At 47.2% G+C, this 17,183-nt stretch overlaps 1 protein-coding gene across 2 annotated transcripts in view; it reads left to right on the forward strand.

Moving 5' to 3' along the window:
- The first annotated feature begins 2,177 nt into the window (after nt 1-2,177).
- The window catches only part of ADORA2A (adenosine A2a receptor), a 31,382-nt gene continuing 16,376 nt past the window's right edge, over nt 2,178-17,183 (forward strand). For both annotated transcript variants that reach the window (XM_084649606.1, XM_084649605.1), the window contains exon 1: nt 2,178-2,594. The gene's annotated coding sequence lies outside the window, so the exon portion shown is untranslated. The remainder of the gene's footprint in view (nt 2,595-17,183) is intronic.

The raw sequence follows: 17,183 nt of genomic DNA on the forward strand, positions 1-17,183 counted from the left end.
ACATTAGCCTTTTTCCAGTCATCCGGGACTTCCCCCGTTCGCCACGAGTTTTCAAAGATAATGGCCAATGGCTCTGTAATCACAGCCGCCAGTTCCTTTAGCACTCTCGGATGCAACTCGTCCAGCCCCATGGACTTGTGCACGTCCAGCTTTTCTAAATAGTCCCTAACCACCTCTTTCTCCACAGAGGGCTGGCCATCTATTCCCCATGTTGTGATGCCCAGCGCAGCAGTCTGGGAGCTGACCTTGTTCGTGAAGACAGAGGCAAAAAAAGCATTGAGTACATTAGCTTTATCCACATCCTCTGTCACTAGGTTGCCTCCCTCATTCATTAAGGGGCCCACACTTTCCTTGGCTTTCTTCTTGTTGCCAACATACCTGAAGAAACCCTTCTTGTTACTCTTAACATCTCTCGCTAGCTGCAGCTCCAGGTGCGATTTGGCCCTCCTGATTTCATTCCTACATGCCCGAGCAATATTTTTATACTCTTCCCTGGTCATATGTCCAACCTTCCACTTCTTGTAAGCTTCTTTTTTATGCTTAAGATCCGCTAGGATTTCACCATTAGGCCAAGCTGGTCGCCTGCCATATTTACTATTCTTTTGACATCTCTTCTCCAAGTCCTTGATCAGAACTGGAGAGCCACAGGGAGTAAGAAACCTGACACTTTCTAAAGGTCAGGCCATCTCTTCACAGAGAATGTTGAAATGGGTAACACAATGTGTCTTGCTATGTTATCAGCTAGCTGGCCCAACTCTCTCATCCAACATTAGAGCCTTGAGCCTTAGAGCTCAAGTGGCCTCCTCTGCCTGCTTCAGGAATGTGCCCAGATCAGAAATCTGCAAAGCTGTGACCCTCTGACAAGCATTACGCTTGGGACTGACCACGTTTGGGAGAGCAGTACTACAACTGTTCAGCTGATGCAGATGGAACTCCTCGTCCTATCCTCCCACAACCCATCCTCCATCCCCTCTTTCAGAATCCTCTGCAACATTGACTTGAAATTCTGAGGGAATCGAGGCCTGGTCTACACCTAAAACAAAGCCACCTACTAACCTGATAGTTACTGTAGGGTAAGCAACATCTTTTCCTGACAATTCTACTGTAAAGGACAAGCAGGAACAGAAAGAGAGAACCTTTCAGGCCGCCTTTATCATAAAGCAGCAAAAACACTTGATCCTAATTTAAAAACAAACCTTTGCAGGTTGCCTTTACGCCTTCTAAGAGACAGTGAGGCTCTTTTCTATCATCCATTTGGTTACTATTGACACTCTATTAATGATATGTGGACAAAATCGATTTTCCCTGCTTTTAGTACCTATATAATCAAATTGCCTCATTAGCAAAATGTAGGCATGTGCTGGCTCGATTGCTGCCTAGAAGAGAGGAGGATATTAAAGCAGGCCAGTGACAACTGCATCCTATTTCCGATCTCCTGTAATCAGGGTTTAAAGTGCCATGTCTGCCTCTACCTTACTTAATAGAACCATGTTAAGGTTCAGATAGCTTGTTAAATGTACATGTTGTTGCTTCATTTGGAGCTGAGGAAGGGAAGGGCAGTAGGAAGAGTTCAAAACAAAACAAAAACAAAAAAAACCCACCACCGAAACTTGACAGGGGTGTGACCTGGGTAACAAGGGCCTTGCTTTCCTAGGGTGAAAGTGAGAAGAAGTTTTACAGCACCACTTTACAAGGCCAGCTGTGAAACATTTCTGTTGGACTGCATAGAGAAAGTGGGAGGCAGGGTGTTTACTTTTATGGAGAGAGTCCTCTAGAACTGGAGAGAGTGTTAACCTTTCCAGAGGCTGCTTGGCACACCCATTTGATTTTAACAGAAAATGATAGCCTAGCTCCAGAATTGGCTAGGATGGCTCAGCTCTTCTCCCCCCCCCCCCCCCGAAAAGTGAGCTCTAGGTTTTTGATGGAAGTCAATCTCAGACTCCAACCCTTACTCCGATCTAGACAGCTTTCCCGAGGTAGGCGGAACTCCCTTGGAGACTGGAGTATCTGCAAACTGCGTTGAAATAGGATTCCTCTGTCTGGGTCCGTGTTTTTCCATCCTTCTCCTTTCCCCCCTCTTCTTTCAGTGACATTAGTCCCACCGGCGAGGGTGTGACTGAGCCGACAAAGCGGGCCCTCCCCAGGAAGTCTGGCTCAGAGCGCGCGGTGTTCCTGAGCCAGCCGGGCTCGTCCTCCCTTTACCTTGGGCGAGCCAGCGCCTGGGACGTGGCTGCTGCGGGGAGAACGCCCGCCGGCGTGCCTGGCTCGCGTGCCTGGGGCCGTGATACCCTCCAGGGGGCGCCCTAGAGACCCCAGCCCGCGTCTCCCGGCCCCGCGGCGCCAGGGCTAGGTCCGTGGGTTTGAATTTCCTCAAGTCACCAGCCTGCAGCGGGCGAGCGAGCGGGGGGCCGGCCAGAGCGGGAGAGGCCGGTTCGGGCGCAGCTGCCGGCGCGGGAGCAGCCGCGGCCTTGGAGAAACTTTCTTGGCCGGTCGGTGGCGAGCACCAAAGCGGGCTGGGCAGGAGCTCGGAGCCGGGCAGGCGAGCCCGGCGGCAGCGCGTGGGGCGGGCGGAGGAAACACCCTGCCCAGGACAGGTGGGTGCCGCGCGCGGGGCGGGGACCCCCGGGCAGGGGAGAAGTTCCCCCTTTCGCAGCTCCCCTCCCCCAGCCAGTCACTCACTCCCCGGGACTTTTCCGGGTGTTCAGCCCCCCCCGGCCCCGCGGGGCATCGCGCTCCGAGCCGCCCGGGCGCTGGGAATTGCAGAGACAGAGCAGCGGAGAGGAGCCTGCAGCTGCCCTGCGCGTGGGGCCGGGGGAGTGTGTGGGGGGGACAGAGAGAGAGAGCCTCCCCTTCGGCCCCACCACAACCTGGATCCAGCCCCCGCTCCCCCCATGCCTCTGGGCTCTGGCACATCCCAGCACAAGTGCCCCCCAAACCAAATCTGGCCCCTGGATCCTGCCAGATCCAGCCAAGTTTTAGCCCTCTCCTTCCCAAGTCCAGAGCCGCAGACAGAGTCCAGACTGTGATGCGTCCCAGTGTGGAAGTGCCTCAGAAACTCTGATCTGGCCCTTGGATCCAGCTGGGTTGGTACTGTTCTGGCCCCAGACTCAGCCCCTGCTGTATGTCAGAGGCTGGGATTTTCTGGTCAAGTAGCATCTGTCCCTTGTTTCTTTTAACAATACAACTTGGGAGCCTGGGGCCAAAAATGCAAACTCCAGCAGAGTCCAGGTGCTGACTCTGCCTGTGATGCTGCTGAGCAGGGACTACTGGGGTTTGGGATTTTGTGGTGGAAATGGAGTAGCCGCACTTCTTGTCTGTTTAGCTGGTTTAAGTTTTGGGTTTGGGGTAAAAAGCTCCCTGTCTCCAGAAAGACCCTGCTGCCAAACACAATGGCTTTTCAGTGGGGCTGTCTCAGTTTGTAGCAAGGTCTGGTGAACTAGGAGCTGCTGGGTTTTTTTTCTTCTGTATTAAGATCAGTAGAATTTGGGGAATTGGGGTTGAAAATTGGTCAGACCCAATAGGATCTTGGAGCTAGTTATGTATTTTCCCAGTTCTGTTGGGCTGAGATACAGCCAGATCCTGATTTTCCCTAAGAAATAGGAGGGCTAGATTTGTCGTCTGCTTAGACCATACAAGTTGGGCTTGTGGGCCAAAGCCTGCCAAGATCCTATCGCTAGATCCAGGATTTTGTGCAATTTAAGGCACTAGAATGGGTTCAAGTTGGGAACTGTCTGGCAGGGTAGGAGCAGCTCCCCTTGTTCATGCCATGGAATTTGGGGGGAGAGGGTGGAAGTTGGATAGACTCAGGAGGCTCCATGTGTTGGAGCTGAGGTTTTACAGCACTCGTGCCAAGGTGCACCAGAATCCAGACTCTTGTGGTGAAGTAGGAATACCTCGACTTCTCTATTTGGGTGTTGGAATTGGGGCCAAAATTTGGCTTGTTCCAGCAGGATTCTGGTAGATCCAGCTTTGCCAGCATCCCTCAGAGGGATGAAAGTAAGAGTTCGTGTGCAGGCTTTAGAGATGGCATGAGTGTTAGATCTGAATCTCTTCCCTTTCGGGTGTTAGTAGTACAGTTAGGCATGCCCTTCCATCAACAGCCTTTGAACATTGGGGGAAAGGCAAATAACCATCCACTCCCCCTTTTCTCTCACCTAAACCTCCAACTGCAAGACTGGGACAATTCTTTGTCATCAGAATTCCTAGATGTCCACAACTTTTGATTTCCCCCCTGATTTCTCTTGAGTTTGGAGTCTAAGCTCTTCATCCTCCTTGCTCCCCCAGCCCTCTGACTTCTCACGGCCATCCAGTGCTCAAACTCTCGGCTTTTGTCCCCCCATCATCCTCAGACTTCTAGGACTTAACTTTGTTCCCCTCAAACCCAGCACTGCTGCTGACTCCTTGAATGTATGTGCTCTTAGTCAACTGGAAACTGTGGTTTCCCCAGTATCAGATACCAGTATATACACAATAGCATTTAATGGTCGTGAGTTTGTCATTTAACTTTGAAATCAAGTGATGTGACTAAATAAACAACTTAACCAGAAATAAATGAGATGGTTCATTTTTCCTCTGTGATATTTACAGTAGGCTCAATGCTGTCCAGCATTTCAACAACATCTTTATCTGCTGAAAGTGGAGACCTTTGAGCTTTAGTACGTGGAAATGTTGTTAGTGAAGCTGTCACTAGAGGTGGCCGGTATCTCAGCAAGTGGGAGAAGATCATGACAAGGGTGAGATCCAAGTTATGGTGGTTCTGAATGGACCCTACATAGTGCTTTCTGAATTGTCTGAAGTTATCAGCAAACGGGCCACAGCTTCCTCTGTTCCTCCCTCCAGATCTGGTGTAAGGAAAAGAGGGTGTTTCTAATGGGAATCCAAGGTGCTGGATGGCAGTGGGTGTGATTCCAAGGCACTGAGAAGCCAGGAGATGGGTGGGATTCCTTCAGCCCTTCCTTTCAGTAAGGAGAAAGACACCATCAGCGGCAGCGACACACACAGGGTGTGGAACATGCAGGGGCGGAACCCATGCAAAGTGCCGTTCAGATCTCACACTATAAAGCACCATAGTGTCTCTAATGCTGTTTTTGAGCACTGTGCCGTACAAACACTGGTATAAGCCACGAGTGCAACGTGCCTCTGCCTTATTACAAACCTAAAGGCACCATCGTTTTGAAGAACGTGCTTGACAGAGTCTTTCTGGTGTGTCTGTGTGTGACGCAAGGAGAAAACAGAAGGGGTTAACTTAAAAAGGTTAATGTGAGTCATTTGGGTAAATAGTAATTAAGGCAACTTTTATTAACTATTTAAACCAAAATTATTGTACCAAGCAGATGGGCATCTATTAGGTAACTCTGTCTTTGAACGTATTTGTTTTCAGGCTTTTAAGTCCCCCTCTTGCCGTAATTGAAGAACTGTGGTAATTGACAAATTCGACTTCCTGCATGCAATAGAGACATGCAGTTATACAGGGGGCACAGTCCTTTCTGTTTTGACTTTAAAATAGAAAACTACAAGATCAGATCGTTACAGCCGCCTACAAAAGGATTAGGTAGAATAACAAGCAGGGATATGGGAAATCCCCAAATTGGATTAGATTTGTGGAAGAATTCACTTATATTGAATCTCAGTTTAAAAAGAAAGAAAGAAAGAAACCCAGTACAAATGTGATTAAATATTCAAAGTATATGAATAATATGAAAATAAAAGAGAACCTTTTCTGATGTGGCAAGTAGCTCAAACTGTAAATTAACAATCAAAATTTGTAACCCCCTAAATTTATATATAAAACAATGGCTACTTGTGTGTACACGGGTGTACTGAAAATAAAAACTACATATGCCAGGCAGCATGAGTTCATGGAAAGCGGGCGGGCAGTCTCTTTCATCCATTTCAGTGGAATGGACTTTTAATGTACATATAAACATCAAGCCCCCCATTCCAAGGAAAGATGAAGGGAACATGCTTTTGATGAAAGGCATTAGAACCCTGCAGCATAGGTGCTGGGGGTGCTGCAGCACCCCAGGGCTTGAAGTCGTAATAACCTAAATACATGGCTTCCATCTTCAGCACCCCACTATGCAAATTGTTCCAGCACCTCTGCCCTGCAGGAGATACCTGGACTGTATCAAACTGTCAGAATGGGTGGGAAGGGAAGTATCGATCCAAAATGAGTATTTTTGCCCAAACTTCTGTATTTGCATCTTTTATTGCTGATATTTTAATAGTTTTCCATAACAGCCACTGCTTGCTCCCACATTTTAATATAATCAGCTTTTAACAACTATTCTTCTTATCGTTTAGTCTAATCCCTTATAATGAGGTTTGGGTTGGGCCCTGTGAGTAAATCCTGATAAAAACGAGCAGAGAAAAAAATGCAGCCAAATATAAGAGCTTTGGGAAGAGTTTTGTTTTGGATTTTCACCCTCTCCAACACCCACTGACAGCCTCCAGAAGAACCCACTAGTTTAGTGCAGTCCAAGAATCTTTGCTGCTGGGCCTAGCGTCTTTTTCATCCATTTTTATGGGGTGGGGAACTCTCATTCCTCTTCCTTTTTTGCTGAGGCATTGGGCTACAAGTGAGATATCACGCCCAGATGCCATCCATATGTTCTCAATCCTTAAAGGACTAGAAGAGAAAACTGTGGAACTGCTCTATCACTTATAACAAGTTCAGCCTATGGACTTGGAAAATATGAGTGAACAATAAGGGTTGTTGTTGGTGACTCCATAGAAGATAACCTGATGAGCAATAGACAGTGTGAATTCTATAAAAACCAAATGATAAAGACACTCCGGTAGCGTACTCTAATATGATTACAAAATTTAGTGGACAAGGGAATTTGGTGGATGTGATATTTAATAAAGGCCTTTATAGGCACGTGGGAATTGAAAAGTTGTTTAGATGAACATGCTATGATGGTATTATAAAATGAGCTGCTGAGCCACAAACAGAGCGATCTCGTGAATTTGGAGAAACGGGCAAACAGAACGAGACTGAATTAAGTTGTTATAAAGATCAACTCGGGAGCTGCTCTCACGAGGCAACAGGTTATAAGGCTCTGTTTTAGGAAAGGACTTCAACTTTAAGCATGTGCTTAAGTGCTGTGCTGAATATAGATGCTTTCCTTAATTTAAATGAATAAGTTCATCAGCAGGATATTTGCAGCCTCCAGGATCAGAGCTAATGCAGTTTCCTAGAACATCTTCCCCATGCAACTCACAGCAGCGTCCAGGACAACAGTGTACAGCAAGACAACCTAGGATCACAGTTTAGCCATATGAGTCTTGCCCGCCAGTCATCTGCTGATGGTGCTGATCCTCACCCCACCATGTGCCAGTCCACTGCAGTCCTTCAACCCACACAACAGTCTGGCTATATCATAGCAACAGCCCCACCTCTGCCACCTCCACAAGGCCAACCAGTCTCTACTCCCACCTACTCTGCATCCAGGCCTCCTGTCAACCAGCAAGTGCTGCAGCAACAGGGGTATATGCAGCAACCTCTACCACAGATGCCATCAATTGATCTTATTCATCTTAGTCAAGCGTAGGGTGGGACATAGTAACAGCTGTACAATATTGGAAAGGTAGTAAGATAAAGGCCAGGATGAAGTACTTAATTTGTGCCAAGTTGTGGCCATTCCTAGCCCTGGCACTCTGGGCTTGGCATATCCGTTATGAAAGTAAAAGAAATTGCTTGAGCCTCGGCACCTCTTTCATTACAAACAGGCCTACTGACCGGGGGGAGGTGGCAAAAAGGGCAATTGCCCGCGGCCCAGGCTGCAGGGCACTAGGCGTGTGAGACCCCTTCAGGCCCTGCACTTTGGGGGGCCCTTGTGCTGGCGTGGGTGGTTCTGGAAGTGACACATTCGTCACTTCCATCCCAGGCCCTGCCCCCCAAGGGATGGCCCTGACCCCGGAGCCTGGAATTTCGTCAGGCCTGATTACACATGAAGCGCTGCCAAAGAGGAATGATTCCAGGTGTTACAGCGTGATGTAACAAACCCTGAAACATGAAGAGAACATTTTGTTTAGAGTTGTTTAGGGAACATTTTACTAACAATGACATTGAGACAATGGAACAATTTGCTGTGAGCGAGACCCAATCATTAGTGAGGTTCAAGCATGGACTGGAGAGTGCAGGTGGAGACCCAAGCTTCTACTAGTGCAAAGGCTTGAACTAGCCTGTCAGGACAGTTAGAGGAAAGGTGGGTCTCAGAGAAATTTGGTGATGTGGGAAATGACCTGCTGGGCTGTTTCCTGCCAGGTGCTGAGTGCACTCTACCACCCTGGAGTCAGTGGAGGGAAAGGTGCTCAGTATCTGCTAGGAAGCACTCTCTGTACCTTGCAGGATCAGGCTTGTTGTATCTGCCAACTTGTTGCTAGACTCTGAAGCTGACTTAGCAGAGTCTTGCATTCAGTGCCTGCGTTTGCTGTGGCCGGACCCTGCGTGTTATCCCAGCCAAGCCTAACTGGGAGGGACCCTCAGGATCCTTAGGCAGCAAGCTGTTCCAATTGGGAGCGCAATGAGGCAGCAGGAATTGTTCTGAGCTGGCCTTGGCCGGGGGTCACCCTTTGTGTATATTAATGGGCCAGTTCCTCACCCATTCAAGTGAATGAGGCAGAAAAGCTGAGCAGGGTGCAGTGTGATTCAGGCTTGTTCTGTTTTCTGAATGTTTCCCTTCGGGAGTGGCAAGGTTTGCCGTGTTCTCACACTTGGGACAGTAACACGCGCTTGGTCTCTTGCCTCAGCCAGTGTTGGAGCCTCCCAACCTGTCCCCCTTCCCCTGGGCGGTGACATTACCATGCCCTCCTTCCTTTTCTCTCGCCCCTTTTTTTCAGTCACTGCCGGCATAACGAAGGGGACAAGTGTTTCCAAAGTGAAGTGTCTAGTATCTGGGTAGAACAGGTATTGCAGTGGTAGCGTGGGAGCGTAGGTGGGATTAAATCTGTGCCCATTCCGTTTTGTAATTCATCTCTCACTTGCATGTATCCCCAGATGTTGGGTTGAGAGGTGAGAATTTGTAGTGGTTTATTCTTTTCTTGTCATTCCCAGAACCACTGATCTTCTGGGAGGGGAATGCTCAGGCCTCTGGGACTTATTTGGGAACCTCTCTTAACTGGCTGTTAACACTCAGTTTTCTAGAAATGTCAAGTAAGTCCGGGTACAAATCAGTACCTGAGGCTGATGTGTCATGGGAAGTGGATTAACAAAACTTACATTGCATGGTAATAAAAGCTTCATTTTCACTCTGAGATCAGTGCACTTGGGCACTCGTGGGAGGAATCCTGAAACTTTCAGCAGGAAACGTTCCCCTTAATAAAAGGTCACCAAGAGGTGTGTGATTTTTTTAATGCAATCCACAGGAGTCTTAAATTGCTACGAGAGTTGTAATGTTCATATGTATCTAGTCCATACAGCAATCTCCATATTCTACAGTGCTCTAGAACAGGGATCTCAAACTCAAATCACCACGAGGGCCACATGAGGACTAGTACATTGGCCCGAGGGCCACATCACTGACACCTTTTCATACAAAGATACAAAAACTCCCCCGTCCCTGCCCCCACTCCATCCCTTCTATGAGGCCCCACCCCTGCCCCACCTTTTCCACCCCTTCCCTGCCCCCATTCCAACCCTTTCCCCAAAGTCCCCCCCCAACTCCGCCCCCTTCCCCAAATCCCCACCTCTCCTCCGCCTCCTCCCCGAGCACGCTGTGTACCCGCTCCTCCCCCTCCCTCCTGGAAAGTCCTAAGCACTGCCAAACAGCTGTTTGGTGGCAGAAAGCGCTGGGAGGTAGGCAGGGGTGAGGGGAGCTATGGCAGGCCGCAGGAAATAACTCTGTGGGCCGCCTGCGGGCCGCGTGTTTGAGACCCCTGCTCAAGAAAATAATATTGCCAGATAGCATCTAGAGGGCATTTTATCAGTCTGACTTTGGTAGTGGCCAATATGGTTATAGTTGTGTGCAGTGTGGGGGGCTTTAGAAAGTAGACACATTCATTTCTAATGTGTTAAAAACCTATAGTCTACATTTTTTAAAATGACCAGTGATACTGGGTTTCTAGTTTGACACACCTTAAAGGGACCTGATTTATAGAACTGCTGAGCATCCCCCTACTGAAAATCAGGCCACTTTAAGCTGTCAAGTTGGGCACCCAAAGGCAAAGGTGCCCCAAATCACTAGTCACTTAAAAAGCCCAGATTAGTCCTGTCTTTACAGAACCAGATGGGGCTCATTTGGATACTTAACAGAAGTGTCAGCTGCCTGTCTAACTGGGGTCCAAGTTAACTAATGCAGGTGGACAGGGAAGATTGAGGGGGAACTTGGGAAAGGTTATGTAACTGTACAAAGATGGAACCACTCTGGGGGTGGCTGGGTAGTATGAACTTTTAGTGGATGGCTACAGTTGTTAGAAGATGAGGTAAAATTGTATCTTTTGGGTCTATGGGCTGAGGTGGTCTTAATGCAATTGGCCCTTTGCTACAGTTCATTTTGCTGTCTGTTTCTCCCTACCTACCTGGAGAAGGGGCAGATACTCAATCCTCCTGAGGGGACCAGTGACTTCTCCCGTGCATTCATACTACAGCCTTACTGCATAGTTTGTGTTTGGCTTCTCCTTCCATTTACAGGGGTTGGTACAACCAAGATGGGCTCAACACTTCTAAATTCAATCTTCTCCCTGGGGGGTTGGTTTGGACCCATCTCCATTACAAACCTCCTTGTACTTGAGAGCAAATCCCACAGCCCACTTAAAAATCTGTCTTGGGAATATCTTCTCACTTCCTATTTGCTGACCATAAGGATTGGGTTTGGGTCACGTATGTGAGAAATGGATGGGAATGTCTTTAAATCAAGGGTTGGAGCTTTTTTAAAAAATTAGTCTTTATTGTAAGCAAGAAAAATATTAAGAGGAGCAAAGGACCATTCTCTGGAAGTCACTACTGGAAGGAATCTGTGCTTGCTTTCTGACCTCTTTGCCTTTCCACTTCCTTTAGACAAACCTTTTAGCTCATAAACAATTAACAAGAAACACGTGCTAATAAAATGTTTTATAAGGTGGTTTGTGAAAAGGCAAGCTACATCTCCAAACATGGTGCTTCCAAACTTTTTAAGTCATATGTAATTAGCAATACAGGCTCTCCCCAAAATGGAGCATCAGAGTCTAGTGGCTGAGCAGATCCAAAGGAGGGATTTAGCAAACATAGCAGAATGTAATACATAAGCAGGCATGATTTTACCAAAGAACATGGAGACCCAGAAAAAGAAGGGAAGTTTTTGTTAGATCCCTGAATGCACAGGGTGAGCACTGTCACTTTTGAGTTAGTAAAGAAGAACACTTAAGATTTGCTAGTAGTCAGGATTTTGAACAAAACTTTTAGAAAAAAAATCGATCTCAGCGCCCTCTAGAAAAGGTGTTCGAACTGGCTCCGCAGACTGTGCTAGTGAAAATGTGCAGTCCAGCAAGAAACTAATAAAATTGCAGTGCAAGTAGCAGAAGAATAAATTCCCAGGGAGAGAACAGAAGCATCATTAAAAAGACCAAAACAAACCCCTCTTAATTGCACTGAGTTCATGGGGCAGAAATGTTACGGGTGTAACAAGGGATAACACAGGACAGATGATGTATATTAATGTAAGGGGAAAAGATACTGGAAACCAAAAACCTAGGGTGATAGTACAAACAGTGGTGAATGATGCCTACTTCCTGGGAGCCATGTCCAAAGCTAACATTCATGGGCAGGCTTGGGCTTCTAGTCTTCAATGGTGTTACATTTACACATTGATCCCAGGGCAGAGTGACACCAATTTATAAAGAGACTTTTATGGAGATGCCCCCTAAGCTGGAGCAGCCCAGAGTAGTGCTCAGTAGCCAAATTGGGTCAACTGAAAGCCCATCCTCACTATGAGGCCCAAGGAGAGTGGGTTTGACACGTATTAATTGCGCCAGCACAAGTCACCTTCTAGACCAAACTACAGTCATTGAGATGGACCTGGTGGAACACACAGAGGAAGCAGGTACGGTGTTCAGCCAGAATGTCCACCTTAAAGATGACAGGGTGGATGCTGATGTGAGGGGCCAAGCTTCATGTACTAAGTCTAGCCTGAAGGGTGCCAGTCCCTGTTTCCCAAATTGAAGGAAGAGCAGGACAAGTCAAGGAGAACAGTGCAATAGGGCATGTTACTGACCCAGCAAAGTAGTGTGCCCATCATGGGTAGCAGGAGGGCACATCCAGGTCTGCATAGACCTAAAAAGGCTCAGTGAAGAAGTAAGGGAGGAAAGGTGTATTCTCCCCACAATGGAAGAAACACGCTCAGTTTAGCTGGTGCAACAGTATCCTCGGCACTGGATTCCGACATGTTCCTGTCCACGCTGACTGTGCCAAGCAGAGAACTTTCTTAGCCATCTGACGAGTATTGCTCTATTGCCATGCCAGAAGCATTCCAGAGGAAAATGAGTGAGAATCTGCGAGGCTGGAGGGCATTCTTCATGGATGACACTTCAGGTACAAAAGGGGACATAATGGTGAGATGAGCTCGGAGAGCAACTGGACTAAAATTAAACTGAGAAAAAAAATATATGGGTGTGTAGATGAACGGTATGGCAGACCCCACTCTGAATTATAGATACCATGAGCATTCTAAAAAGAGGTGAGGGAACATCCACAGAGAGGTCAATTCCATCACCTGAAAATACACTGGAACAGATGCGTTTCAACAATATGGCGAAAAAATATTGAGAAAATTCCTACTGTGCTCCAGGAAGGCCTAGTTCTTCATGAATTACTTAAAACCCTGTCTTTTCCTTTGCTCTTTAAGTGCTCCTGAGTGGAGCCATAACTGTCTGCAAATGGTGTACTGGATGTAATAGGAGAAGAGGAATCTGAAAAACAGAACTAGCATTGAGTCCAATCAACAGCCAGGCACCTTCCCACAAGAGACCACGTGTTCTTCTGACTAACATTGGCGGTAACTTGTTAGTGAAAAGGGCACTTTCACAGTATTCTCTTTCTGTGTTTTCATTAGGATTCTCTTCAACATCTTTCTTACTCTTGTGTGAAACTGTCTAGCCACTCACTTTTTTTAACTGACACTGTAAGAATATTAATATTTTGTCTACTCTTGATCCAACGGCTCAGGCCAGGGTCCTTCATGTTACTGAGCAGGAGAGTGCAGAGTTCCTGTTGTCTACTGCAGTTACTGAGACTCAGCTAAAGTGGGTGCCAAGGAGCCTGTTTCTTTGGGTTTGTTTTTTAATCTAGCTCATGTGCTATCAGTTGCCTGCTGTGTCCCTCCTGGACTTTTACTGGCACTGGTTGGTTTGGTGCACATTACAGTTGGAGGAGTTGTTGTGGGGGAAGTTTCTTCTTGTTTGGTTTTGTTTAACATTTACAATATCCCCTCAGAAAATAATGGTCAAGTGTTTCCCGTTCCAACCCCTCTTCCAGTGCAGCAGTAAAAATTGATCCACTTCTAGCTCTTGGAGTGTGGAGCACCAAGCCCAAGACAAAGTTTCAGATTAACCATTTTTGTTGGCTGGTCCATCCAGAGCCGGTGTTAGGCATAAGCAGACTAAGAAATTGCTTAAAGCCCTAAGCAGCTCAAGGGGGCCCCCTATTATTACTATGTGTTGGGGGTGGCAAAAATATTTCTGCTGAGGGCCCCCTGCTAGCAGCAACACTGGGTCCATCCTGCATCATGGGCTTTGCTTTCAGGCTGGTACCTGGGATGGTATATCCCTCCTGCCTTTCTTAAATTATGATTTTCACTTTAGAGGTAAGTAGAGCAGAGAGACCCTGGAGGGTTTTCCCCTTCCTCTCTAGCATAGGGCACAGGTCACTTGCAGGTTTGAACTAATGTCAGTGGTGGATTCTCTGTAACTTGAAGTCTTTAAATCATTATTTGAGAACTTCAGCCACTCAGCCAGAGGTTCTGGGTCGATTACAGGAGTGGGTGGGTGAGGTACTGTGGCCTGCAATGTGCAGGAGGTCAGACTAGATGATCATGATGGTCCCTTCTGGCTTTAGAGTCTATGAATCTATAAATAGAGGAGGGAGGAACAGTAATGGGCTGGTCAGGTAGGGCTTAATTATTATTTTATTAGTTATGGATAGTTATGCTAAAGCATAGGCCATATCCAATATGCTAAAGTTATTGATAGTAAATGAAGTCAGGATGGGCTGGGGTAGGGTGTAGCGCAACCTTCTGAAGAGGGACGGTCTCTTTGCCCCCCTCAACCAGGTAGAACAGAGGAGTCGGGTTGGAGTGCAGGGACAGGCTGCCACTGCCCTGGGGCAGTGTTCCCTCTAATTTTTGACAGGCCGTGTGCGCAAAAAATTTCTTCTGTGCAAATTGTTGTGCTTCTGTGCAAATTTTTGTGCACACAGAGTTTTACCATGTCCGCGGGGTTTAGGATCTGTGTACGCACGCACACGTGCACAGCTCAGAGGGACCAGTGCCCTGGTGGACAGCAGAATGGACTGGTTCAGTCTTAGAAATGGCTGAAACCATCTTTGTTCCAAATAAAAAGTGAAACAATGGAGGGTGTGGAGGAGCCCTTAAAGGACTTGGTTGCTCAGCTGTGGGTTTCTACATTTGCTTCTCTGAAGGAGGACTTCATTCATAGATGAGGAAGTAGCCTGGGCATAAGTGTTCCATACTGCCAAGCCTCAGGAAACCGAAGTGGGAGTCTAAATCCCAGTCTCCTGTTCCCCAGGTTGGAAGAGGTTGGGAATGCGGCAGACACAGGCCCTGGCAGTGGGAGTTCCACACACCACTCCTCATCTGGCTGAGTAAGGGACAGCATTGATGGGTTCACACGGGTGTCTTATCTACACTTTCCTCAGTCAGTAGGATGACGAGTTAAAAGATCTTTGGGATAAAAAGAATGAAGAAAAGTTCTCTCCAGGTCTGTGACAGGGATGTTGACTATCCCCTGTGGGGGTCAGGGTGTACATAAGCGCACATACTGTGTGTAGGTAGATAGTTCAATCTTTATTATACTTGTCTAGGACTACATTTTCCAGGGGGCCAATCACCCATGGCTCCAGCTGAAGGTTATGGGAGCTGTGGGTGCTCAGAGCACCTGAAAATCGGGCTCATAACGTGCTGTGGTTTTCTTGCCTACTTGGTTTTATTTTCATCCATCGTTAATGACGAACAGTCACAAGGGAAACAGTCTATTGTTAATATTTAATTTCCTCTTATTACTGGAAGCAGATGACTAAAAGATCAATTAAAAATGTAACCAATAAAAAGCCAATAAGGAAACCAGAAGAGCCACATCCTGCTGAGATAGAGCAACTCTTCCTCCTGCCTGCGCACCCCAGCCACCCTCTTCACCCGTTAGCCAGGATGAGAGAAGCCCATTCAGGATGTAGAGAAGCAGGATGTGGAGAAGCCAGCCAGTGTAGCATGACATGAGGTAGATGGGGAACTTGGGAAACAATTGTAAATAAGGCATCTAAAACCTTGGTATCTAAGTGCAGGAAACAAACTAGCGAGCAGCATTTAAAAGCAATTCACAAGGAACAAAACACAGATTTTTTCAGTACATTTGTTGCTTAAAATGTTTCTCAGCTACAGGTAAAGTATGGATGCTGGTTAATTTGTGTGATAGATGATCCTCTAAATATATGGCATGAGGCAATGTGACTTTGACATTTCAATAGGTTTAAAAGATATGGAATCTTCCCCTAAGTTAAAGCATCTTCAAAGGGAGGAGAATGTTCCCAAGTGGCTAAAAGTTTCCTTTCTGAGTTCCGAAAGCAGGAAACATATGGCTTATTAACAGCACCAACCTCCTGGCTCAATTTCAGGGTTAGGGTATTTGGGAATAATGCCCTGTAAAAGTCCTAGGTTTTGCCCTTAGGAAACTAGGCACCTGGGACTGTGTAATTTCCCAGGGATACACTAGGAGGCACTGTGCTGGGGAGGAGGGAGCATGGGGCCAGCTCAAAACTGTTGTCTGTGGAGTGAGTCCCAATTATGGTCTCTCTCTTGGTAGGGACACCACCTCTTCCCTCCCTGTGTTATCTTGGCATGGCCCACTTTCCCTAGTGGTGGTTTTCACTGACCTGGAACCGGCCGGGAGAACCCATTCCGGTCCAGAGACCTGCTTGGAATGGGGAAGGACCAGTCAGAGTCCAGAATGGCTCCAGGCAAAGAGGTGGGATTGGTAGTGCTGTGAGGAGGCTGGGGTGTGGTAGGCCCTCAGCCTATCAGTGTGGGCTTGGGGACGAAAGGAGCAATAAGGGGCTGAGAGAGGTGCTTGGTTTTGGTGTTTCTTTCACCTCAGTCCTCACAGTGCTAGATCACAATAGCTCCGGCTTCTGCATGTTAGAAATTCACATGGTTCCCTCATGCATCACACTGCCAGGGAAGTTCCCCTGTGCTGAGATTCATTGCAACATGTACATTTACCTGGCCATTTCATGCACTGTCTCGAGCTGCTTGGTCCTGCACTCTGGCTACAAAGGGAATGGACTCTAAGATTTTTGGCTCCCAGAGAGGGGTCACATTCTGATGGCTGGAGGATCAGAGACTGAGAAATCCTGCACCCTGTGGGATTTTGCTAATGCCCCTGAGATTGGCTACAACATTGAAAATTGTGGATATTGTCAAACCCGTTACTCCACAGTTGGAATAAAATGCTCATCGAATGAGGAGGCTGGATGGTGAGAAGAACAAGTCCACTTATCACCAGCATGATGATACATAATGCAGGCATGTGTATCCAACAGCACGAGGTCAAAACTGAGCCTCAAGGGGACAATAGCAGGAGAGGAGTTGATATGAGGAATGTTTGAATCAACACTATCTGAGCCTTCATTCCGGATAAAAACCCCAAGCAGCTCAGTCCAAAGTCAATTGGAAGAGCTCAGAACAAAAGCTTGTTCTGCCTCCAGATGTGAACAGCTTCATTGGAACATGCTGTTCAGATTCTTTATTCAATTTTCAAGGGACAGATTCTCATTGGGGCTGAAACCTGAGCTAGAACAGAGTGTTCCAAGTCATTAAAAATGAACAGGGGAGCAGCTGAGGGGGGTTGTAAGTGGCAAGAAAGGTTTATTTAATAATGGGAGAAAGACAGGAACATAGCCCAGGGTAACAAGGAGGGATTAATCCAATTAACAGAACAAGACATGAGTTTGAGAAGCAATATTAATTGTAGCTGTCCTG

Source organism: Lepidochelys olivacea (genome assembly GCF_965140295.1).
Source record: "Lepidochelys olivacea isolate rLepOli2 genome assembly, chromosome: 15".
In the NCBI taxonomy this organism is placed as follows: domain Eukaryota; kingdom Metazoa; phylum Chordata; order Testudines; family Cheloniidae; genus Lepidochelys; species Lepidochelys olivacea.